Below are 26,473 nucleotides of genomic sequence, written 5' to 3'. Positions count from 1 at the left end.
GTCACTTCACATCAGAGATTTCTGTATTCCTCTTTCCCTTTGTGCTCTTGTCAGTGGTTTGGAGTGGGTGGGGCTCTGCTGGAAAAATGGTGATGTCATGTGCTTCTTCACTAATCAGGGTTTAATCACATTTACATCAAAGGATGATGTTGGTGGGTCTTCTAGCCTCTCTCAGTCAAATTTGATCCAACCACAACCACACGTTTTTTTTTTTTTTGATTGTTGCTTATTTAGTCAATACTTTATACTTTTTACTTTAAAAATGGAATCTGATACAATTATTAATTACCTGTTAAATGTAGTCAGTAACCTAATCCAAGTATCAGAATATTAAAGTAACGTAGCTTTCCGTTACTTTTGGATTACCTCAATAACAAATAATGCAAATAATAACAATAAAGTCTCCTCGCTCTCATCAACTGTGTTTTGAGGCACAGCAGGCCACTGTTTTCAGTGAGAAAGATCGCACCAACTGTAGCAAATAGTGGAGCATTTATCAGCTCAGGAGTGGATAGAGACCAAACACAGAGCTAAAAGCAAAGTGAATATTAGACTTACATTTGTCAGGTGGGCAAAAACACAACTCCAAATCTATGTTAGTGTTGCTCTGTGACTGCTGGATGTTTTAATAGCTGAAAGGTTGTTTTAGGCATTTTAGCAATCAACAAATGCTACTGTTTTTCAGTTTTTTTTGTTTTTTTTTTAATATCAATTTGTTTTCCTGGCTTACTCCTACAATGAATGCTTTGTCATCCAACAGCTTAGTCTGTCTGGCTGGTTGTACACAGATCTCTTTATGTGGAAGTAGTCTCTCTCTCTCATAAAGCAGTGTGATTGCCCATAGCATCACCATCTGCCAGCTAGCACGAGGTGAAACACTAAGCACTCTAGTGGGATGAGTGAGTGATAGGAGCACGAGTGCTGAGAGTGTGTGAGTATGTGTGTGCGCCCACGTTATCCACACACACGTACCTATCCTCACCGTTAACCATGGTGTAAACAGCTCAGTCTTATCCTCGCTGCTATGACAGTCAGCCGGCATACAGACAGACGGAGGAGCGGATGGAAAGAGAGACAGACAATAGGTTAGCCAGCTAGTGAGACAGAAAGTTATTCTGAACCACACCGCAAGATTTAATACCATCATTCTCAAGATTGCGAAGAGTTTGCACTAACCTGTACATATCAGGGCCGATCTCCATGTCAGCACACGTTACTACATCTTGGTGTGTGCATGGGCTCAGAATTAAACTTCCTCCTCCTCCTCTATCCTGAATGAAGACAAGTCAGTTATTTAAAACGTGTTTGGTTTTCAGCTGGAATCTGAAAATGATCTTAAGGTGATCTCGTAGTATGTGCTGGTTATTGATCACAATCTGAATGTATGAGTATGAGTCATTCAGGTAGAATTTTAAGTCATGCTAAGTGTTTTTTTCCAGCTTAGAGAGGAACAGATAAAGAGAAAAATACTTAGTAACATATTTATTCATTCAGTCAGTCACAGTCTTGGATCTATTTTGGTGTTGGCACATGGTGCGGAACACACTTCCGCTGTGCGGGTTTGGTATCTTGCGACTCGTCATGCGCCCCAGTGGGAGGAGAGGCGCAGTGGAGGGTGTGGCGATGCATATTCAGAATCGAACTACAATCTTGGTGCCAAAAATGAGGCGTCTCACAGTGTCCACTGCTCGCCTGCTCAGAGCAGTTAGCTTGTGTTCCATTTTTATCGCCCGATTTGGCGAAGGTACACCCACGTAAACCTTCGCAAATCCTCTTTATTCATGTTTTGCTCTCTTTCATTCTATGTTTCACAACCAGCTGATCACACAGAAAATGAATGTTTTATTCTGATTGTTACAATAATGGCAGTGAGACAGAATACAAATGTATTGATTGAGATTGAGTGATTCTTACCATATTATCACCCAGACTGGCCTCACCAAATGGCGTATGAATAACATGCCCATCTGAAGTCATGGAAAACGTGGCGACAGCGGGATCTAGTCCCCACTGTCTTCCATCCCCACCTCCAAAGTCTCAACTTGATGAGTGAGCGAGTGTGAAGCAGTAGCCGAGGTTCTAGCTTGTGCTCGTCACCGCCCACTTGCTCGTGGTACCTTTTGAGAAATGCTCCCTCGCAAGGATGCTTTTGCTGGCAGATACTGTTCTTTGTGTTCATATTACATGCACGGGCCTGGTTTTATGTGCGCAGGTTTTGAGACTAATTAAATGCCTCAGTTTTCACTAGATGTCTCTCAAGAGTAAACTTTAATCTGGGACATTCAAAATTGTCAGTCACTAAGTTAGAGACAGACAGTCAGTTGGTAGGGTAGACAGGCAATGGATACGTCAGACAGTGGCTAAATCAGGCAGACAGACAGTCAGGGGGTAAGTCAAATAGACACAGAGTCAGTGGGTAAGTCAGACAGACAGTCAGGGGTAAGTCAGACAGACATGTATCCTCCCCAAGGGCTCCAGGGGGAAGGGGCTGTGGGAGAGACAGCAGCCAGGAGATAAGGCTCTCACGTGGGGCTGCTGTCGTGTAATTCCCCCTTTAATACAGCCCGGCCCTGGTTCTCAGCTCAGCCCTGATCTGCACAACCTCTCCTGAGACTCAGCTGTCACAACCCAACCCTGCCACAACTCTGAGCAGCCACACACACACACAGAAAGGTGCTTAAGCGTTTGCATGAGTGTGTGCGTGTCGGAGAACGAGAGCAAGTTCTGAGCCATGTGTGTCATTTTTTTCATGAGAAGCTCAGGCAGGCTGAGGCTAAAGCCAGACAAGTTCCTAGAGGGAGAGAGGATCAAGGCACAGCGAGCGTTGCTCAGATCTATGTGCTTACAGTATATACAGCTGTGTGTCGACTCCGTCTCCCTGTCTGGCTTGTATGTGTGTTCTCATACATAGACATGAAGAAACGCTGTCTCTGTCGCTGCAAAAAAACGAGCCCATCCTGACAAGTTGTTTTTTGTTGTTTTTTTACTTGAGTCTTACAAAGATCTTTGTCTCCCTATTAAACCACTGAAGCTGCTGAGTAAACCAGTCTTCTACTGGTGTCAAATGATAGTACCTTGCTCAAGGGTATCTCAGCATTAGCATCAGCACCACTGCTTTTATGTGTAGATTTTAGCTGTGATTATAGCAGCTTTCAAATTATTCTGCGAAAGGAATAGAATATTTTAACTTTCATCACATTTTTTGGAAGTCAGAACAACAAGGGAAGAAACAGAACTGGCCATTTTGATTGAATGTTATGTGATCCTTTGATCACTGATTAATGAAGACTTTATCATCTTCAAACCTAAAAATAAAAAAAGAACCTACAGAAGACAAAATCCTGTCAAATCAGTGGCCTGTGGTACTTGACATGAAAAAGTTTGGGGACCCCTGACGTAAACTTACAGCTACTGCCTGAATATAACCCATATTACTATTTTTTTGTTTCTTAAATACATACAGGCATGCATGATGAACTGAACTGAACAATCCTATAAGATACTGGTCCATGCTGAACTTAATTAAAACCTTGCTTTCACTCTCATTCATTCTGTGTCTCACTGCATTTTTTCATACAACCACTAGGGGCGCCAAAGTTGGATTCCACACATGGGGGCTTTAATGATTACAAGTATTTGAATCTTTCTTGATTGTGCGCCAGAAGTTATTTGTGTCACTGAAAATACAGGTCAAAATATAAGAAAACATAAAACATATATTTTATAAATGAATGTTAAATGAATTTAAATATTGTAGAAATACATTTCTAAACACTGTTGTTACAAAACATCGCAACACTGACCAGTGCTCTGTCTGATGAATAGGATTTCCAGCTGCTAGCACATAAGATACATGTGTTATTTGTGCCTCATTGTGTGCTTGTTTGCTGGAGGTATGTACATGTGATAGTAGCTTCATCTGTATTGCTTGCATGTTCCTGGTTATTAATATGTCCTACATTGATAATCATATGTGACCATATTCAATGTTACAGAGCTCCCTCTGGTATGGAGATATTACAACTGGCCAAGTCATCTATCATCCTCTCTCTGTTCTCCCCTGCCCCCACACACACATTCATACTCTGTGATCTTACTGGTCAGCACTCACTGCTGCAGCACCTCGTTTAATTATAAACATATCACAGAACCATCTTTCTCTCACACTCATACACACATGCTCACCCTGCTCGTCAAAGCAAGATCCTCAATAGAAGGCAAATATTTTCACCATTTGAAGTATCTATACACCCACTTGTAAAATAATCAATAACTATGACAGTAAGAGGAAGATTTCTGCCTGTCTCAAGATCTCTTCTCATGTAAGACACAATATGTATCGGAGTTACTGAGTTATGAATGTGTTCTCTTTTACTGTCAGAACAGTTTGTTAAGACTTGCAGATATAACTGTTTTGTTTCAGCTCAGGGAGCATGGACTCAGCAGGACCCAAAGGGAAGTTCTATTGCAATATGTGTTTCTTTTTATCTCACTTCTTTCCTGGCTAAACAATCCAATTGTGTCTTCCTTTAAGGCAGAGCTGAACACTTTTTTACATGAGAGACCAAACATGCAACGATATTTTATGTATGAATACACAATACACAAAAGAGGAGGATGTAGGGCTTCATAACACAACCAATTAGACAAAGCCAATGGCAGAAATCTTCAGTCCATTTACAGTATATCTGCTATTAACATGCAACCTGTCTCTGGATATCCTATCTGGATAAGAAACAAACAAACAATCTCAAATCTAGTTGACATTTTTCAGAAATTTCAGAAGGAGAGAGGTAGTTATAACCTATTCATGAACTTATTTGTCTTGTTTCACCACTTCCCAAAAATGGCAGCTTGAATTGGACCTTAGCAGAGAGTATGTTAAAGGTCCAGTGTGTAGGATATAGTGGCATTTAGCAGTGTAGTTTCAGAGTACAACTGTCTCACTTCCCCCTCTTTCTCCAAGTGCAAGGAAAACCCTTTATGGTGGCCGCGAAACACACCAAAAATGCAAACAGCCCAATCTACAGTCAGTGGGATACTGTAGAAACATGGTGGTTCAACAGGCGGCTGCCATGGAAGGCAATCAGTGGCGTCTGTAGATAAAAACAGCTTGTTCTAATCTAAGGTAACAAAAACACAATGATTCTGATATTGCGGTCACTATACACAAACAAAAACATACCTATGAATATTATATTCCATTGCTACCGGTAGAGCCTCCTAAATGTTACACACTGGGCATTTAAAGAACTAACGACAGTTAGTTGGCTAAACAGTAGGAAAATAAGAAAAAACCTATTCAAACAAGTCTAACGAAGACAGGATAGACCAAAGTGTTGAAAAAAAAAATTCTATAGTGTGAAATCTTCACTTTTGCATATCACACAGCTATTAAATGCATCTAAACACCAAACCATATTAGATCACATCCCATGTAAACAGTTCTATCTCTTCTGAAATCTTCAATCAGAATGAAAGTGTGCATCTAACTTCAGGTAAATGTTGAACTAAACTACTACTATGCCAGACCAACTCCACTCTACTGGGTAGCATTCATAAATTACTAAAACCTGCAGGATGATGCATTGTGCAGAAATTTGGTGGTAGCTTCTACTTTATGGCGTAAGCGTCTACAAAGGAGGGAGAGAAAAACAGGAATGAGAGAGCAGTGGGGTACAGAGGGAAGGATTTTACTAAGGTGATAGTGGATGCTTGATCCTTGCTTTCTCCTCCTCACTCACACTGTGTCACATGTTCCAACTTGGAGATGCCAGCCACTGCTGGCCACTGGGAAGTGAGAGATTCAGCACCTTCAGTCGTTGTTAAGGGAAGAGCATTACTCATTCAGTTTGTAAGAGGATCCAGCCGTCAACCTTCGGTTAAAACTTTCTAATCTTTAGTCTCCTGCCATGCCACAAAGTTAGACAAGAGAGAAAAAGAAAACCTGAGAGACACAAGTAGACACACAGACGGAGCTTCACGACTAGCAGGATTACAGCGGATGGCATCACAGAGCCATTTCCTCTCCCATCAGCCTCTAGTGCTGCAGAGAGGAAAGAGTTGATTTAAATCCTACATCACCTTCCATTGTCTAGTCCATCACTAACACTTAAGATAGTACCCACATTCCCCCCCGTTCCCTCTGCCCTGCCCTACCTTCTGTCTGCTCTCACCACTACCATGTCCTCTTATACCCAGCAGTGATGAGCCTGTTCCCAGTGCTCCACACTGATGCAATGAGTCACAAAGACATGCACACACCCTGTGTAAATGTAAAATACCAGAACAGTAGATACATTGGAAGTGGACACAAACGCATTAGAGGCACAATTGCGATCATAAAAATCCCATGTACAATGCAATGTCTATGTTATTGCTTGTGCTAGCTGCATTAGCATCATCCACAGACTCCTCGTCGCCTGCATAGGTGTCACCATGCCATCTCGCCAGGTGAGTGTTAAGATTTGTCGTGCTACCGTTGTACTTCATTGCTGTCCAACCGATGTTACAAATGACTAGAATTGTCCAACTTTCCTTCATTCTTACAGAATCTGAATGTCTTCCAAACTTTTGAGTTTAGATTTGAAGGTGCACTATAAATCATGTCAGACATGTTTGTTTATGTACCGAGCTCACAAGCTGGGCTAACGTTGTGAGACCCTGATGTTGACCTTTATCTTTCACGAGAGTGGAGACGCTGTAAGCAGCAAAGCTTTAGTCAACTGGTTCATAACTTTAAAATCGGACCATCAACTGGTCAACCGGGTCTGCGTACCAATGTAGTTAAATTAAAACCAATTTCCGAATCCGACCCGTATCTGTACATCTTTATTGCGACTAATTTAAAGCGTTTGAATGGGTTCAAAGCCACATTAAGAAAAGCGGTTAGTCATGGCCATTTGGAAGCCAGCTGTAACTAAGGCCAATGTAAGTATATGACCTGCATGAGGAGCTCACAAGCTGGAGCACAGTGAAAATCAGTGTGAGTAATACGTCCAGATGGGTTTACATTTGGAGAAAAACAGTTTTCTTCAACCACACCAAATTTGTCTGTGTAAGCTATTAAATACACATGGTGGATCTGTACTGTAGCAGACAGCCATAATTCAGAAGTTTGGGATGATTACTGTTCTGCATTGCCAGCTGTTTGAATTGATCCAGATGATCAATGCTTGAGTTAATAATACCTAATAATACACCCAGCTTTCTGTTTTAGCCTATTAACTAATTACATACACTTTACACTGCTGCCAATCATTTCCCTAGGTATAGGGTGCAATAAATGTATAGAGTGATTTCCTATACCTTCAAATCAAACCAATATCAGTACAGTATAAAAATAACTTGAAACCAGTATGAAAAGACAACCCATTATTGTAAAGGCGTATCCATCTTGTTGCTGTAAGAATCCCCATCTATTCCTTTCTGGGCAGCTGTCAGCTCCTATTTCAGTGTTTGATTGACCCATGCAACCCTCCTCCACTTTCTCACCAGTTCTCATCACCAGCCAGCAAGTGTGTCCAGCTTTGGGTCCATGTAATGAGCTCATAAGGAGTCCTGCTGCAGGTCACATCCATCTAGATCTTTAGCTGGAAGATTAGTTGGCCTCACTTGTATGAACAGATTTATTCTTAAGTGGCAAGTCCACATGATTTAAGAGAAAGTGCCGCAATTACCACTTTTGAGTGTATTTAGTATTTTCTCTTAGGCAAGAACAAAAAATCCCAGGCCTGTTGTATGAGTCATGTACAGATAGTGTGTTCTCCACAGCCCACAGTGACTGCAACGGGCCTGGAAATAGTCTGTATCAGGGCTCTCAATCTCAACCTGGCTTGGGGGTCACTGCTGTCACCTCATAGGAGGACCACTTCAATGTTCAGCTACATGAAAGCACAATATTTTAAAGATATTTCCATTACTAAAATAATATTTAACAAAATAAATGCAAACAGCAGTTTCTATAAATTTTTATATCATCATGTTATACCACCTGTGTTGCTCGCAGCTCAACTACAAATGAAGGCCTCACATCTGCTCTCTTCTTACCAACTGTTTGCATGCAGTCTTATTGTAATTGTATATGAAGGGGTAGTTAAAATTGCAATAGTCGTGGATGGAGGGAAAGGGATGGACCCCAGGACAGACGTTTGAGACCCTTGGTCTACAATGTTTAGATTTTTTGTGAACTTAGTTGTTGGTACCACTCAGCCATGTAACATCACCTTCTGTATAATACTTTCCTTTCCTCTGACGTCCTCTTGACAGTTTCCCATCTCACTTCTGGACCACTTTGCCTTCGAAAGAAATTTTTTCCAGCATAAAACTTCCTACTGAAAAATGCCCTCTTTATTTCTGTCACAGTACACTATTGCTCTAATGATATGTCACTGGCAGCTGTATTAATATTTCCTAATTGTCTAATACCACAACTAATACATCATCGTCTGCTGATGTATGTCAGTAGGACCTTAAGCTCCACAGTGAGACTTTTCTTTTTTCACAGAACAATGTTGTGATTGCTTATGCACTGATTTTAGCAGGTGGATCTGTGCAAGATTACTCATCTCCTGCTAGATTCCAACATTGCTAATGGCTGCCCAGCAGGTTTAATCGGTTTAGAAAACATATTCAGTAGTGGGGTGTTTCTCTTACTTTGTCTGTCCTTTACATACGTGTCCTCACACAAACAAACACAAAAAAGGCAGCTGGACCTGCCGGATATTGCCGTCCCAGCATTCTCCACTGCAGCCACATGAGGTTTTTCTTACTTGCTCCTACCTCATTCTAAACAGCCCAAGACCTGTGGTCTTTCTCAATGCCGGCTCATTATGTTCACATCCTTTTATCATTTGCATATAGACAGTCTCCACAAATACCTGTAGTCACAACAGCACGCTCTCCTCAATTTGCTACTATATTGGAGTACGCACGCACACACAGATGCAGTCACACACACACATACAAACACAGTACAAGGTAGAGACTGTGATTTGTATGTGACCTCCAAAACTTCTTCTGTTTTCCCTACTTCTGTCTCATAAAAATGAGTCAGATCACACACAGATACAGCAAAAGAAGTGTCCAAACACACACACACACACACATACATAATACACACACACTTCTGTGTTCACACAGACCCCGGACAAGGTGAATGGGAATTATCCACAGGACCTTGCCAGAAACCTTCAGGCTGACACCAATGCCCTATGCAGCTTCAATAAGTGTGTGTTTGTGTGGACCTAGGCATGTGTGTATGTGTGTGTGTGTGTGTGTGAGAGAGAGAGAAAGAGTGTGTGTGATGTACACATGTGTCCTTTGAAATGGAATAGTGCATTTCAAAATCTGCTACACAAAGCACATTCTAAAACTATGGCTTGTCCATTTAAGCAAACATTCGACTGGGTGCCTACAGGTCAGGAGAGCTTTTTAAAATACATCACCTCTCTCTCTCTCTCTTTCTCTGTCCCTCTCTCTTTCTCTCTCCCTCTCTCTTCCTCTGTCTCTCTCTCTTTCTCTCTCCCTCTCTCTCTTTCTTTCTCTGGACAATGCCGGGCAAATCTGAAGGTTGACCCGTGTCTGCCCCTCGCTCCCTCCATCGTCCGCTCTGTCCACCGCTGGAACAGCAGGGTAGGGTCACCAGCCTTTTCTGTTTCATCCGAACATATTAGCTGTTTGAAAATGATAAATGTGACATTGGGAGAGAATCTGTTTAGGCTTTTATAATCAGTGGAAATGCTCACCAACCCCCATCCCCACCCAAACCTTCCACCAAACTTGTTCCAGGCTTGATGACCTTCCAGCAGGTAAAAAACAAATTAAACACACAATGCTGTCTTTGAGTCAGATCTGCAATCTGAGGTTGTCTCAAGGACAAGCTGGCTTCAGGCTGCTGTACACATACACACACACACACACACACACACACACACACCACACACACACACACACACACACACACACACACACACACACCCTGACACACATGCACCCTGATAGAGCCTCTAAACCACACAGTGATACAACAAAACACACAAACATTTTCTGATCTGGCACATCTATGGTTAATGTTTGGTTATGTTTAGTTAATTTGAATTACTTGGTTAAGGGTAGGGACCAATCTTAGTCATGCTTTAAAAAAACAGCGTTGACTGGTTGACTGTTGGTGGGACGCATAATAGGAACCAGTCTCTGGTGTCAAATTCAGACACTTAATACAACCAACCGACCATCGACCGTCATGTTTTCTAGATTAGCACACATCAAGTTTACATTGTTTTGTCAATTTGCTGGTAGGTCTATCATTTCTTAATCAATCTTTTAATCTTAATTAGTCTTTAAATCACATGGCTGCTGGTTTTATGCAGAGGTCCAAGTCAAGTGCCATACCAAGAGCTCTGACAGCAGATGGGGACCAGTGTTTCTTTGTGTTAAGTTTTAGTCTTTGTCTATGTTGTCCTCCCCTGTGTGTATTTATTGGTTTGATCAGCCAGTATATGTGCTGCCCTCATGTCTCATTCTGTTAGGTCTGTTAGTTGAGGTAACATTTTGTTAGCCTCATTTGTCAGTAGAGTTATGTTTTAATTACCTCTTTTAAGGGCACCATCTCTACTAGGTAAGCTATCCAGGCACCCCATAAACCCAACTTTTGAACCTAAAAACTATGTTTCTTGATCCATGTCAGACACATAGGAACAACAACCCAATCATAATCATGATTTTATTTGCCTGTGTAATTGAGTCGTTTTTATGCTATGTTAACAACTTCAAACAACATGGAAGAAAAGCTGATTGTTGTAGTCAATGCCTTCCCAATTATCTGCAATATTAATTAACTTAATGAAAGCCTCACTGAATAAGTAAAACAAGGCGTGGTATCATATTCCTTGGGAAACTACTGCCCAACTGGGATGAAGCAGTATATCATATATCAAGAAGCATGCTTTTGCTTTAGCTTGTGGCAGAAAAGCCCCATTGATGACTTCAGCACCATGTTACCCTGGGAATTGGTCACATCGGGTTCACCACTCAATTATCAACAATCAGTTATTTTTTGATCATCACAGCAGCAGGCAGTATCTTTAAAGGTATTTTCACAATCCCACAGACTTTTTTTGTCTGCCCGGGAAAATACAATGTTTGCATGAGGTGAAACCAATGTGTTAGATCAAGTATGACCAAAGACTGTGCTGGCCACTGGTCACAGCCTGTGCTGTGTACTTAACATACATTCCAGAGAAGAAGAAGAGCAGGTGAATACCAAGGCAGACTCGTGAGATCGTTTGTAGCCAATACAATGGTTCTGGACCAACCAGTGTACTGGCAGCTGTGGTGGTGGGCGCTAGGTGCAGCAAGAAGACGCTGTTCGTTCAACAATAATGGCAGCTACCATAGAGATTAATCAGATGCTGCTAGGAACAGTTATATTAAAACTGGACAGTATTTCTTGAAAGAAGAGCAAAGAATGGCACCATCTGGCGGGACAGTCTTATTGGATGCATAATATATGGAAATATTAGATTAATATTGGCATGTGGGCAAACATGTTATCATTTCTGCCAGGAAGTAGACACCTATAAGGTCACAAAAATAACTTGATGGTGATTATACCCATTGCTGGGTAACTAGGGAAATAGTAACATATGGAATGCTATATCCATCAAGCTATGGACAGGCTAGAGAATTCCTGCCTTTTTGAATCTGTATGTTGGAAGGAAGCATAAGAGGTTTTGTGGTGCTTACATAACATCACAATCCTGCCTTTGCTTTTGAGAGAGAGCACATTATTGACTTATCTGATAAGCATGATCACAAAATGAGTTTCAACACTCACTATGATCAGTCTCACTATGGATTAGTAAAGAAGTTTGTTGAACACACACTAAACCATTATAGCTGTAATGCCATTAGTTAACACATTTGCATTGCAATGTATTTCTTTGTTTTGTTCAGCATGAAACATATCCAACATTAACCCAAAAGCTACAGCTAAACTGTTCCTCTTTCTGATTCATGTTTTTTCTCCCTATAAGGAAACAGATTTATTGTCATTCATCTCTGTGTTTTTTTTTTTTGTGTGTGTGTGTGTGTGTTTGTGCCATATTATAAACAAAGCTTGTTTAGTATATGTCGTAAAAATCTGTTTGACAGATGGATGGAAATGCAGCGTGTGTTGGTGGTTAAAATCTCCATCAGAGGCACCTTGTTAATTCAACAGGCTAAGACACATACCACTGCACTGTGGGTATAAATCTGGCCAATGATTTTCATCTCAAATGCCATGAGAAATGAGAGTTCAGAGGCTTAGACTTCTGTTGACTTACTGGTTTTGACAATGCAGATTATGCTGTGGATTACACACAATCATTCTAAAAATCTTATGTGTGACAACCAGAGGAATGCAGGATTGTGCTCACACACATACACACACTCAGCGAGGGTGGCAAAGAGTTGTTTGAAGATAAATAGCATTAAAAGCTGGAAATACACACAGTCTGTTTACCTGTTTGCTGTGTTCACCCGCCGTTGCCAACAAGCCTGTTATTTGTTCTTTTATGTTCCCTGCTCTTATTTCATCTGGAAAACAACACCTCAGATCAAAAAGACAAAAGAACCAACAAGCAGCTTTGAGATATTTACACATGTTGCTGTGTGGGGGTGGGTGTCTGTTTGTAGTGAAACCGTGAAGCCGTGTCTGTACACTGTCATTTAGCATACATGCATATCATTCACACGCACGCACAAACAAACCGTGTCTCTGTGAGGCAATAACTTGTTTTTTGGCCACTTGGGGGCAGCGGAAACAAACTGTTAACACAAGCTGTGAACATATTAACACATTTTAAGCTGATATGAGAAATGTGTTAACAGTGCCTATTGACACATTCAACAGAGCAACATTACTATTCATTTGGAGTTTACTCTCCTTGTTGCTCTGTTTTTGGTCTCCACCAACTCCTCAGAAAAATATTTGGTTCCTTAGCTGTTAATGCCCCACTATGTTCACCAGATAATCACTAACTTTGTCTGAGTCCAACCATCCTTGAACAGAGGTTACAGTTCCCAAGCCTCATCATATGATCAATGTCACAAAAAGAAGAGGAACTAAATTAAAGGGATTTATTATTTTTCCACTAGAATTATATCCCTGGCCATATGGAGATGTCTTTAAAACATCAAACATCCAAAACACTTCAAGAAAATGTGATTGAATTTGTGTGAAAGTAATATCTTTATTTTAAAAATGGATCACAAGACTACTTGAGAGCAGAGTGTGTTCTCACTATGTGAAAAAGGGTCACTCATGGTGACAACCACACAGACAGCTTTGTCACAGACAGCTGATGAGTGTTTACAGTGTTCATTTAGTCTGTTGTCCATGAGTCCTTGATGTTCCATGAGGTGTCCCCCACAGCTGCCCACAGTGGGTCCTTAGGGTGTAGCAGTTGCTTTGCGGTAAGTGCTGACTCCTTGTGACACTGGGTTGGTAGTTTTCATTCTGGTCTTACTTGTAAGTTGGGGTGAAATTCTCAACCCCTATGCACCATATCTCTATCCACCTCTAGGACAGTCCCCACGTCTGATCCTTTATGTTCTAAGTCAGTGTTGTGACCGTTCTCATAGGTTTCATTTAGTTTAGTTTTTTTTTTTTTTTTACAGTATTAACCTACAAGTAATTTGCCTTTCTCAGACTGAATTTTAATCGTTTTAACATCCTAAGAAATAAAACTAAGAAAATGTGTTTTTCATAATGAATTCTGAATATCTTAAAAGTCTAAATAAAATTAATGTTATGTAGCAGAGTATGTTTTTGTGATTGTATGTATTTTGTGACCCCTTTTGGTGTCCCAACGGCTGTGTTGAGGATCACTGTTGGTGGTTAGTGTTAAAATTGAGACACTAGTCTGTGTGAGTTGCTGGCTTGTGTACACTGTTGTTTTTTTTGCATTGAATAAATCCCTTTACTTTATTGAACATTTTTTCTTTCCTTGTAAGAAACTCAAAAACATAAGAATCAACCCTTGAAACCCTTTGTGTAAATGTAGAATATAAATGCCTCCTCCAGTCGTTAAATATCTCTACACATACATGCAAACCATGTAAAATGCCTATATTACCAAGCTATAACTCAGTTTTGTTTCCTGTCATATTCCTTATATGCAAAGGTATGGATGAGGGTGGGAAGGAGGGGGGACTCCATGTAATATTAAGCATCGCAGTGGGGGTGGCATGATGATTCCTCATGAAAAGCTACAAAAGAAAGGTGCAAGTGTTTCTGTTTTCAGCCCCAACCACCCACCTTCCACCCGCCTCCACCCCAAGCAAAGACAAAGCGTGTAATAATTACAAGGCAGAGACACAATGTGGTGTCGGTTGTGGCGCAGGGAGAGCTGAGCTGTAGCTATCACACTGGCAGATAAATTCAACGCACAATTATTCATCCGGGGACTATGGCATGTAGATTAATGAGTTTGATAACCCGGAGATTTGCACTGAGCTCCAGCCCCAGCATCGTCATCATCCCCGCTTTGCTTTCTCTTTCTCTCTGTCTCTAGCTCGCTACCGCTGATAGGGAAGGAACAGAGTGAAGAGGTGGTCATCAGAAGGTGATTGTGTTTACAAGGACAGACAGATGGGAAAAGATGAGGGAAGTCCTTCAAAGTGAGGACATTTGGTTGCAACAGGTTCGTATAGAGTTAGTACTAGTACAGATGTCATCTGTCTGTTCTGTTCTGACCTGATCTGTGCTTTGTAAAAGTTATTTTATGATCAAGTCTTATTAATTTACTATTTTTGTGCATTCTACCTTGAGCTACTTTGTCTAGTTCTTTTTTTAACTGTTGATTTTCTAAATTCCTTTCAACAAACACTGTAGAGCTAAAAATTCATGAATTTATGTTGTTGTGACTGTTTATAACTAAAATCACTCACAAATCAGGTCCAAAATTGAGATGAAAGATCAGCAGATGAGAAATGTAGAGAACAATCTTTACAGTTTTGAGGTGTGGTTTATTGCACTGTGGCAACAAATGGCAATTACAACATGGTAGTAGAAGTTTAAACATAGTATAACAAGTCAGCAAATTCACTGCCAGCCACACAGAAATATCTACATAAAGTTTGCTAACATTAGTCAACATAAGCTCCTGGTCCAACCCCAAGTCAAATGCAATTTGTCTGTCAGTGGCCCACTGACGATGTCAAGTGACATAGTATAAAGAGCATGTGTAGGTGGTGGGGTGGATGGATGGCTCAAACAAACACAGGACTCTAACCCAGGAGAATGCTGTACATGTCCCAAAAACAATTTCTTTGAAGCAGCGTATGTTATGTCAGCTATGTAATGTCACTTACAACCTTTTCCTAACCAAGTAGTTTTTGTGCCTAAACCTAACCCAAACTCAAACCATTTCACACTGTTAACCATGCAAGCTTTATTTTGAAAGTTTTAGAAATCCCTGAGAGCATTAAATTGGGCATTGGTATGTCTTTTTAATGAATTAAACTTTTCATTTGCAAGAGGAAGAATGTGTTTTTTCTTCTTTAAAAGGTTACTTAGTTTTTCACATCAGGTCTTGTGGCAGGTTTACTGAAGCATGTGACAGTGATCTTTCTTTATCCTCTTTGATGGAATTGTCCTTGTGTAACTGATGGATGATGGTGCAAACTCTTGTTACTTTTACTGAGGGGCTGGCACCAACACCTGATAAAAAACATTTCTGCTATCACAGTGTGTGATTATGGATGCGCTGATCCAAGGTCTTTCTTTCCCAATACTGATTCCATTGGTTCAACCCAGAATACCTGCTGATGCTGATGACTGATCTGATACCGGCGCTCTCTTCTTCCAAATGTAAAAATGTATACCACATTACAAAACCCATGGGGTTCATTTATACGTAAGGTAAAATGAGGCCAGGGATCGCTATGGCACTGAATGACTTAATGAATAACTAAAAATGGAAACACTTTTATAATGACATTGACATAGAAACAATTTAATGTGGATTGGTCACATCTGGCTGATACTCGATTCATGGATCAGCCACAATGGATATGTGCATCCCTACTGTATGTGTAACAGCATTGAAAAATCTGGACGCTACATAAACAGCATCTATGTTTAAGCCAGGATAAGAGAGATATACCACCAACAATCAAGACAGCAAAGAGACAAATACTATATATGTACGTGTGTGTTCCTCTTTGTGTGTTGTGTGCCTGGCTGTATTTTATTTGTGTGAGTGTGCATTACTTGCTGCTCTGTGCATGTTCGAGTTCAAGTGTACTACCATTAGTTTGTGTTTGCTTGGATTTAAGTGTACATGTGTGTCTGCTGCTATGTACGGGTGTGTGTGCAAGTGTGTGTCTACAAGTTAATGTGTGTGGGGACTGCAGGGTCATGCTAGTGTTGAAGGGTTTCTGTCCCATGATGGCCATAATGGATGGAGAGAGAGACTTCCCAGATGGCAGACAGAGGAGGGGACGACCTACACAGCAACCAACAACAAAAACAAGGTAGATACACATGGGGCATGTGTGTGTGTGTGTGTGTGTGTGTGTGTGTGTGTGTGTGTGTGTGTGTGTGTGTGTGTGTCTGTGTGTCTATGTCTGTGTGGAGTGGGCTACCAGCTTAAGAAGCCACCAGTAGCTCTTTGTCTGATAGATAAACTCTTTGTCTGTTTGCTGAAAGTATTCTACCATTGAATGAATCCTATGATGTCCACACTAGCAGGTTAAATGTGCAAATGCCTCTTTTCCTCTCTGTGGCCTCCATCCACACCAAGGCGCAACTTTTTCCTTCTTCTGTCCTCCAAATTGTATCCGTCTAGTTTTGACTAGAATTGACTAGTTTGCAGACAGGCATGCGTCCTCTCAGAAAATAAATGGAAAGTAGAGGAATTTTTATGATTTTCTGTTTATAAAGTCGTCGAACCAGATGTCAATTAACTTTTTTCTCCTCGTCACCTCATGTGCTACCACTGCTCATTTTGATTCGTTGCGTTGTTTTTCCTGTTCTAATGACAGCCTGCCAGAACCTCCTGTAATTCAAAAAGTGAGAACCATTCAAAAACAAAAATTCACACTAGAAACAAACCATGGTTCAATTTGATCCGAACTGAGAGGTTTCATGCCTGTAATTCTGGTTCGGATCAAACGGAACTGTCTGAAAGGCCCAATAATGTCGATCATAGAGAAAAGGAAGTGAATGTTGGAAAGACTGGGGATCCTTCCCTCCCAAGAGCCCTTTGGAGAGACCTAAGTGCCCCTCCAGTGTGACCTTGAACCCTGAATGACTGTTTCTCAAACTCCTCATTGCTTCCAATCTGACCTAAAAAGAATTCTGATCCACTACGCACTTTTCATGCCTTTGTATGAGGACAAACCCTTTGTCACAGAAATAGTTTATGAATCTGTTTCAGTGCAAAAACACACACGACTAAGCAAAACATGCAGTGGAGAAATGAAGATAATTTTTAAAAGGTTGGGTCAAGTTTAAAACTACCCTGGTGCTAATGGATTAGAAGGATTCTTTCTTTCTGACAACTGCATTTATGCCGGAGAGACGCAGGCAAACACACATGAATCAGTATGCATGTACACACACATATGCAGCCACACTCAAACACACACCTCCTGTCAAACACACACACCATTTAAAGCAGTAAAGTGCAGTCTCATCGGAGTGGCAGGCAGACATCCTGAATAAAATGGAGTGGCATTAATATTAATACCAGTAAAGTGCCTTTATAATCAGACAGTGGCCTGTCAGCTGGCCAAGTGGGGCTGCTAGCATGTCACACACACACAGAATGAAGAGTCGCTGACTGAGAGACGCACGCATATAACCACACATACAACATGCAAACAAATACACACACAACGTACCTTCTGTTCACTGTATATTGTATAGACAGCCACGTGAATGTATGCACACAGGTAGATTTTCATGTTAACACACACAAACAATGCCATGCCATCAGGGGCCCAACGGATCACTGGTCATTGGTGGATTTCTGGAATGTGATGGATGTTAGACAGACATTCTAAAACGGGTAAATCGGAACAATATTTGATTTTATAATTTACTCAGTTTATAAGGTTTTACTAGATGGTTTTCCTACCTTCTGGCCTTCACTCCACACACCTTCCACTGTGGTCATTCAACACCATTCAAAAATAATTTTACCCAGAATTCTACTATAGTTGCACAAGAGTGGATAATCTAATGCAATCCAGTGAGGCTGCTGTGAATAAGAATGAAATCAAATTTTCCAAACAAAAAAGTGAACTCCTACACACTGTCAGCACAAGATGTAACAAACAGTACAATAAGCAGCATCTTAATGCAATTACTACAGGCTACATTAACCAAACACGAAAGGTGTTAAATTACAAGAACACATGAGACGATTAGACTCTCAAAAAATTACTCCAAATGCATAAATAAGTCAAAATACAGGCATGAAAACACCAAATAGCACATCTCAGAATACAGTTTAAACAAGAAATAAAAAAATACAGAAAAGGTACACAAAACATACAATAAATATAGACATTTAATAGCAAAATATAAAATAAAAAGGGAGGGTGTGTGTCAGCACTCAGTCTAGGTACCATAATGTCTAATAATAATAATGTTTGTCAGGATTTTTAGACTGCTTCCCTGTTGTTGTTGAAACCTACTGAATACCACATAGTAAAAATGTTATTAGTCAGGTTGTAACAAAAATGAACAAACTTTGTAGGAGTCAAACGTTGGGGTCATGAAAAAGGTCTAACATGAAATGTAAAGCTTTAGAAAACCTGAGTAAATTTACACCGTGGCCACAGTGGGCCCTCTGACACCAGTTAGCATGGACACAGAAACCACACACACATTCCTCCTTTTCTTGAAATCTGTGAACTGATATGCCTAAATCATTGCATGTTCACTATGCACATACCTCCCACAGTAGGGAACAGGCCTGGCTCTGAGGTTGTAAATAAAACGCTGGCTGATGTCTCCAAAGAAGCTCCAAAGGGAGACAGAGAGCTCCAGACCTGGTCGTGTCCATAAAACAGTGAAATACTGTAAGAGGTGATGGCAGCAGCTATGAAACAGGACGCTCTGAGCATTTCCAGATGGACCTCACCACCACTAGACTAGAACACCCACCACACAGAAAGCAGGAGAAGGGGGGCACTTCTCAGGTATTCACTCCCTCTGGAAGACATTTTGTTGGGAAGTCTTATCTGTGAAATGAGTGCTATTGCCCCAACAACATTTTGAGGCCAAAAGATAAAACGGTAGAAATGAATTTGAAGCAAGTTGTTTGCAAAAAGTCAGTGTGAACACGAAACAGACCAGAACTAAAGGCAACAGTTTATAATTTTTTCTCTTGGTCTGGACCAAATGAACCAAACTAAGGGTGTGAAAGTGCCCTTTATGACTAACCTTTCCGAACCTTAACTACAGAGGTGGCAGACAACACATATGAATCATTTTTAACCATGCTAGCAGCATGGCTCTAGGGATGGTACTGTCTGTCTGTTGGTTGGATGGATTGCTATGAAATGTTGTACAGACGTTCATGGTCCCCAGAGTATACTCTTGTATTGACATCAGTGATCTTCTGACTGTTCATCTTGCGGCACCATGAGGTTGACTTTTAAGTTCTTTATTGAAATATCTTGACAACTACTGGATAGATTGCTGATACATTCGGTGCAGACGTTCGTGGTCCCCAGAGGATGAATAGTAAATAATAATAATAACTTGGATCTGTCACTTTGATCTTTGATCTGTTAGTCATTCTGGCCAATACTGGGATTTATGACTAAATACCGGCAAAGCTTATTGCATTCCCATCAGCCCCTCTGTACTTTGTGTTTAGTGTTTATTAGCAAATGTTAGCATTGTAACAAAACTAAACCAACAAGGTGAAAATGGTAAACATTATGCCTGCTAAACATTAACATGCTAGTTTGATCATAACCATGTTAGCATGCTGATGTAAAACTTTTTTTTAAAAATAGCCCCAAAAAGCACCAAGAAGGGTTTTGAATATTAAAATTTTTTTTTTTTATTAATAATAAAGGAATAAAAAATTTCTGTTGTTGGGTGTGTCACCCTGACACATGAGTAAAAAGGTGTTTGTATGAAAAGGTGTGTCTGGTTAACATCTTTGGATTATGAAAATTCTACAACCTCTGTCAAAAATGCAGTAATTTTCCTGAAATATTGACATTTTGTAAATTAAGTGAGGATGCAACCTCTCTTTTAGGGCCAGGCAATGTATTCCTAAAGCATACTGAGCCCTTTCGTCCTGCAACCTTCCTCGCCTCATTTCAGCCAAACAAGGTCCAGCTCCAACTTGCGTCTTTGGTCCTGATAAGCTGAACCACCGCAAGAAACCCTTACAAAGGAACTAACTGATAGATGTACCAGTCTATTAACATACACGATCCACCATAACATTCTGACCAACATTCTGTTACCTAGCATAACACCAAATTATGGTATTCTGGACATTTTAGATTAATTTAAGTTGTATATGTGCATACATATCAGTTATTAAATTTGATCTGAAAAAAGCCAGAAGCAGTTCTAAATAAAGAGCCGACTCTCATTGCTGTGACCTGACTCACGAAAAACTGTCAGAATTTCACTTCTGCCGTGTGTTTGCCTTCTGTTTTCCTCCTCTCTTGTTGCCGTCAAGACTTCCCTTGCTCTGTGAGCGAGTTAGGTTGGCCACAGCAAGCTTACTGCTGGTCACACCTGTTTATTCCAACATTTTCAATTTGCTAATGTTACCTATGCCTGGATTTGGACAAGGACATGTAGATCTATGACGTTAAATGTGTCCTATTCCTTATCATTCTAACAATACATAGCTGGAATGGTGAAGTTCACTACTAGATCCAAGTGCTGTTAGTGTCCTACTTTAAATGAAAGGCAAAGACAAAGGAAAATAGGAGGGAGGGAGGTGATGAGAGTCTAGTTGAGAGAGAGAGCCCAAGAGAAAGAGGAAGTAAGAAAGAGAGAGAGACAGTATTAATTTATGGCTGTGTTACTGATAGAATGTCAGTTCCACTATGGTGGCATGTGAGCGAGGCATTTTTGTCACTCTGTCTTTCTTTTACATGAAACAGATCACACTTAAACACTCACACACAGGCAGGTCAAGACTTTCCACGCGCACGCACACACACACACACACACACACACACACACACACACACACACACCGGGAAACTTACTCATACACTCATGCATATGGTCTTAAAGAGCAGGTGAATATCAGCGGTGATGTGTTTCTGCTAAATGTCTCCTCAGGAGGCTTTGAATATTCTATCAGCCTGCCTGTCATTGGCCAGAAGTGAGAAATCATAATGAAGTTTGGAGGAGGGATCATTATCTATTCATGTGACAACATTAGCCGCTTTCATAAGCAAACTCAAATATTTATCGGAATTGAAAAACCATTCAATATTATCACTGGCACTGTAAAATGGACCAAAAAGATTTAAAAGGAAGAAAAAGGAAAGCACAAAGGAGGGTTTCTAATAATAGCACCCAGATTGGGTATGGTGGCAGCATTCTGGTTGGCTGGTTTTTATTGCTTGTTATTAGATCCTGGCAAAACAATTATTAATCTTATAATTTTTTTTCCCCCTGCTTTTGCTGGTAACACAAAAGAATTAAAACAGTGCCCTTGGGCTGCACAGTCCTACTGTAGTGATTAAAAACAGGAAATTATGATGCATAAACTATTAGACAAAGCCGTAATCAGATTCATTAATTTACTTCATTTCTAAGGGCCAATGGATTTTCTTAAAGTGGCACAGCCTTTAAAATAGAGACGCATCCAGAAGTCTGCACAGATGCTTGGTAGATGGTAGATGATATGATTCACATCAGTACTGATTATGCAACGTGGAAAATTGCAGATTCATCTATAGCAATTATGTGAGTATTACAGACTTTATACAGTTTTATTATGGCATATTGCTGGTTATTTACAATCTTAAAAGTAATGATCTACATTTTAGAACTCATATGTAGATTTTCTATGATTATTACAGATTTCAGTGAAATTAGATGGCTTAGGTTTTTGTGTGTAGAAAAATAAGAAAATGGACTTTGCTCCATTTTTTAAAAAAACACCTGAAATGTGAAAGAAAAATTCACATGTGAACTGAAACCTTTCCCATGTGAATGTGAATTGTAAATGTAGGAAAATGTAGTATAAAATAAAATGCTGTCTGCAGTAGGTTTCAACAGCATAAGGCCCCATAACATAGGCGTGTGTGTATCTCAAAATTCACACGTGATAAAAGACAACACCTTTTCACCAACCTCAAGATTTGAATAAGGCAAACATCTTGCATGTGAAGTTGTGATTTCAAGTGTGATAAATGACTACATGTTTTATTATATTTTCTCACCATCACAGTTTTTTTCCAGAGTTTCTCCTGCTCAACATATTCTGCTCTGCTGCTTATGCCAGATTAGGGACTTTGTTTTGGCATTAAAATGATCCTAAATGCAATAATAGGTAGGATGCTTCCTAGAAAACATTTTAAACCTCGTTTGTTTCTTCTGAAAAGTTGGAGGAGAGAAAATGCACACATTAAATTCATTCATTCATTCAAGTTTATTTTGATATATACAGTCTCTCTCTCTCACACACACACACACACACACTGAAGAGGAATACAGACGAGTGAGAATGACAGACAGAAGGAAGCCCTTGAAAACCAGATGAAAAATTAGAACTAGGAATGACCACAATCAATTCTGAAACACTGCACAAAATTAATTAGGTTTCTGCATGGAGAGTGTGTATTAGTGTGTGTGTGTGTGTGTGTGTGTGTGTGTGTGTGTGTGTGTGTGTGTGTGCGTGCTCGTGTGCATGTGTGCGTGTGCATCATTTGTCTCTGGGCTTCTCCACTGCCACTCTGCTGTTGAGAAGGCAGGGAGGGAATGTGGGGGGGGGATTCAGCCCTCTCTCTCACCCCACCTCATCCCTCTTCAGCCCAAATGATTAACTACAAATTACTGATCTCACAACACAACAGTGTGTGACAGTGTGTGACAGTGTGTGTCTGTGTGTGTGTGTGTGTGTGTGTGTGTGTGTGTGAGAGAGAGAGAGAGAGAGAGAGAGAGAGAGAGTGAATGTGTGTATGAGAGCCATACATCAATATCAATAACAGTGGCAACCAATGACAAGTTACTCACATGTATGAGTCATATGCACACATGCAGACAGATACAAACATAAATACTTGTAGGCCAGGACATGGAAAAGATTGTGTTCGACAAAGTAAGTACACATATTTGTAGAATTTACTTCTGGTGAGGTCACATGAAGCAAACTCTCAGTGCTGACATTTAAGGGAACAAAGAGCAGAGAGTCAAAAGTGGGAGCGGATCACATCAGCTGTGTCACATCATCATCCTGCTCGGCTGGAGTTTAAACTACTCCACAAAGGACATGGTTTCTGCCATGAGACAGAGTTCAAATGGTCTGTGGATTAACTGTGTTAAGGTACTATGTTATCACTAATTTTTTTCAATCATTATCTGGTTAGTTTATGTATTGTGCAGCCAAACAAAATACACTGCTGCTGAATACAATTACATATTTCTCTGGTTGATGGTTGTTTCATTGCAATGGAGATAACTAGGTACATATGGTTCATAATGTTTTTTAAAAAAGGCCTTTGTGAACGTCGTAGGAGGAAGGAAATGCGTTCAACATGTTTTTATGCCTCAGTGATACACACACCAGCCATGTTTCCAACCAAATGTACTGCAAACGTTAACCAAATTTCCAATAAACTGAAAAAAATGCGATTAGGAGTTGGTTCACAAGAAAAGCAGGAGGTGGCGCCAATTCTCCAGTCAGAAAACCAGAAGAAGAGAGCGCGACAATATGGCATACTTAGGAGTACCAGTCTAACGTCAAACAGTGAAAAACAATACAGAATGGAAATATAACACGTCTGTTTGTTTCATGTGTTAATGTGAGGAATGTTCCATCAGCGATCATGGATGTGTTACAATGGACAAACCAAACACTAGCTCAGTTTCACGACCACTATAGTTTCTCCTACACACTGCACAGCCCGTTCTCATTCGCAGGTCATCAAATACAGACGTGAGCAGTGTTCAGTTGGTTGCAATCTGCAAATTCACACAGTGGTCCTTTAAAGGGACATTGTTGCTGCTAGGGTTAGCATGTCGCCAGTCAAAGTAGCTTGCCAACTAGCCCTTCAAGTGCCATTTACTGTTGTTACCAAAAGTAACACACACAGACACCAACATGAGAAGTCACAAACATATACTTTTGTCTTTTTTTGTTAAACAGATGTATACGCACACAGTAACACAAACTTGCATTCTCACACACACTCTCTCTTATTGAAAATGTGTACACACATACAAAGAAGCGGGTAGTGCTCTCAGTGTCTTTCGTTCAGCACTTTTCTCTGTCAGTAAAGATATGCCACTTAAAACAGTGAACCTTCTGAAGTCCTCATCAGAAGAGAAGTCCACACTTTCATAAAGCTGAGACGCAATTAAATACAAAAAGATGCTTTTATCAACACAGCACTTTAACACACACACACACACACACACACACACCCTCCATTCTCCTACTCTGTGAACTTCAATCCATCGCTGTAACTCGTGGACAAAAGGGACCAGAAATTCTTTGGAGTGTGTACGGACAAAAAAAAAAACATGATGTCTCGACTTGTCAGGACGCGAGGGCCCAGACGGTTCCAGCGCTCAGGGGGCCTCTATGATCTGATATCTTTTTAATTAACGGTATCCCATTCAGCCACTTGAAGGAACAAAATAAAAAGGGAAAGAGAGAGAAAGAGGGAGAGACTTAAGTTTTGACAGCTCTAATTAATGTGCACAGAGGCAAAAAAGAGCAAAAAAAAAAACAGGAGAAGACGAGCTCATCTCATAGCGGACTGGTGAAGGATTCATTAGACAGGCCGGCCCGTCTGAAAGACATCAAACACTCCTCTCGCTCCCTCCTCTATGCTTGTTTTTTTTGTTTCTTTTTTTCCACTTTTTTTTCCTCTAGACTCATAAGACTTCATATTTTTTGCAAGAGAGTGATGGAAGAAAATGGAAAAGGAGGAGATAAAAAGAGAGACAGAGGAAGGGTGGCTGAGGATGTGAGAAAAATGAAAAGAGAGGAGAGGAAACAGAGATGGGAGGATAGAGGAGAGGGAGAGATGGAGGTGGAGGAGGAGGAGGTGGGGGACGAAGCCCAGAGCTGCCACTTCACAACAGGGGAGATGAATGACTTTTTACCTCTGGACACTGGGCCTTAATGAAACCTCCAGAGGCCAAACAATGGCATCTCCGACGCACACACACAATCGTGCACACTCACAAAAGCAGCCACTACATGTAGGTATACTCACACGCACACTGGTAGACAAACAGTACTACAGATGGACACTTAATAAACACACACACACTGGAAAGATAAACCCTGGTGGATGTACACACATGCTCACGCACAGAAAACGCACAGATACACAAACATCCAGGCATATTCACATTATCACAAACACACACAGACAAAGTGGTGTGCAAACAATAAATGGACAAACACAGTACCAGATAGAGCACACACACGCACAAATGCACCACAGCAGAAAACACAGACACAGACAGCAGTCTCTCTCACACATATACACACACACAGAGGCTCCCTGGGTGAAACAGGGCAGAGCAGCAGTGGTGCCAGTGGTGGAGACATGGAGGCCACCTCTGGTAAAGCAGGTCAAAGAGACTGAGTTCCCTTCCCAACATCCCATAATAGCATCATAGCTGCGGCCCTCCGACCTTCTGCTGTAGAGAGACGCAAGCAGGATCTACTGTATGTCTGCAACCTGAAAAGATTCTTCAGTGTAAATGCTGCAAAGTGACATAAATGTTTCCTTGATTTCTTTGTCCAGTAATCTTATGTCTTTGTATACATATGTGTTGCAGTGCAGATGCTATTGCATTGCATTATGGGAATTGCAGGATGCAGTGTTTTGGGCGCTTGGCACACACTTGACTGATAGAAATGTAGGGCAAAACTATGAAAATGAGACTTTGGTTGAAACAAAATTTTCCAGTAATCATTTTAAGTGTTGAAATGATTATGTCATGCGTAACACCCTTGTTTTCCTATCCTACTATCAGCTGTTTAAATGACTCACTTTTCCCATAAAGATGATAGAAGTTTAATCCAAATACTGCTGACCAATACCTTTTACCCTCTTGAAACAATTTTTCCTGATTCTTCAAAAATACTTCACAGTGGACTCCCATGGGTCCCCACAATGCTTCAACTGTGGAGATAAATTGTCCATGAAAAGCTATATTGAGTCCCAGTGTCTCCGGGTCGCGGCCCGTCCCGCTCAGTTATGATGATAACCTTTAATCCGCCGGACAGCTTCAGAACTG

At 40.6% G+C, this 26,473-nt stretch overlaps 1 long non-coding RNA gene across 1 annotated transcript in view; it reads left to right on the top strand.

Annotated features, from left to right (window-relative positions):
- LOC127352111 (uncharacterized) overlaps window positions 1-15,531 on the top strand; it is a 31,742-nt gene extending 16,211 nt beyond the window's left edge. The window contains exon 2 of the long non-coding RNA XR_007881039.1: window positions 14,559-15,531. This is a non-coding gene — a long non-coding RNA (uncharacterized LOC127352111). The remainder of the gene's footprint in view (window positions 1-14,558) is intronic.
- Window positions 15,532-26,473: the final 10,942 nt, after the last annotated feature.

This window comes from Dicentrarchus labrax, unplaced genomic scaffold (assembly GCF_905237075.1).
Source record: "Dicentrarchus labrax unplaced genomic scaffold, dlabrax2021, whole genome shotgun sequence".
NCBI classification, from domain to species: Eukaryota; Metazoa; Chordata; class Actinopteri; family Moronidae; genus Dicentrarchus; species Dicentrarchus labrax.
Note: the sequence above shows the minus strand (reverse complement) of the source record. Positions and strands in the feature narration are given on the sequence as shown.